General features: G+C 34.0%; 1 protein-coding gene across 1 annotated transcript in view; it reads left to right on the top strand.

Annotated features, from left to right (window-relative positions):
- LOC106876479 (protein deltex-like) overlaps positions 1-909 on the top strand; it is a 105,553-nt gene that overhangs the window by 88,427 nt on the left and 16,217 nt on the right. The gene's annotated exons all lie outside the window — the stretch shown is intronic.

The following is a 909-nucleotide window of genomic DNA, read 5'->3' as shown; positions in this document are numbered from 1 at the left end:
ATTCTATCTTTAATATTCTCCTTAAGAACCACATTTCACAACTCTCCAAGCACTTACTTATTCTTGAAGACAGACCTTGCTTCACTTCCATATATTAACACAAGGCAGAAAGTAGTTCGATTTTCGGATCCTGGTCTTAATGCTCAGACTAAGGTTTCTCAAGATGTTAAGTAATTTTGAGAATGAAGTTTTTGCCAGCACTGTTCGTCTTTTGATCTCCTTCACATATCTTGTGTCATCTGTAACCAAAATTTTAAAGAAGTTGAGATTCTATTGTTTGATTTCTCATTCTCAGTTTATGATGGTAAAATGCATGGTGCAAAGGGTGGGGTTGGCTGTTCCTGGTCGGGCGGTCGTCTACGTAGAGACATTCTTAAAGACGTTCTTATCCCAATATGATTTACGACAGGATGGTCAATTGACAAATCACTCATATCATCCAACTGGCGTTCAGTCACATAATAATATAAATAAATTATGCTTATGCATATATACTTACATATATGTAAATACTTACATATATGTGTATATACATATGTATATATTGACGTCACAGAACGTAAACAACATGAAATACGAAAACCTAGAATACGAACTTTTTTTTACGAACAACGAAGAAAACAAATGGAAAACAAGACAAGCAACATAAAGAACGACCCTTCATCAGTTGCCGGATGTTTTTCTACTCAGTATTTCGAACATATACATACAGTCCGACAATGGGTCAATTAGCTGGAACTTCGAAGTTACTGGCAATAATATTCTTGCTTCAGAATAATAAATTTATACTCTACAAATATATAGAATAACCCATCAAATTGATGTAAAATTGTATTTATTATAACTGAACATAAAAAACATTAACAACACACACACACACACACACACACACACACACACACACACACA

The sequence above is a fragment of the Octopus bimaculoides genome, chromosome 4 (assembly GCF_001194135.2).
Source record: "Octopus bimaculoides isolate UCB-OBI-ISO-001 chromosome 4, ASM119413v2, whole genome shotgun sequence".
Taxonomy (NCBI): Eukaryota; Metazoa; Mollusca; class Cephalopoda; order Octopoda; family Octopodidae; genus Octopus; species Octopus bimaculoides.
This window is presented reverse-complemented; position numbering and strand designations above follow the sequence as displayed.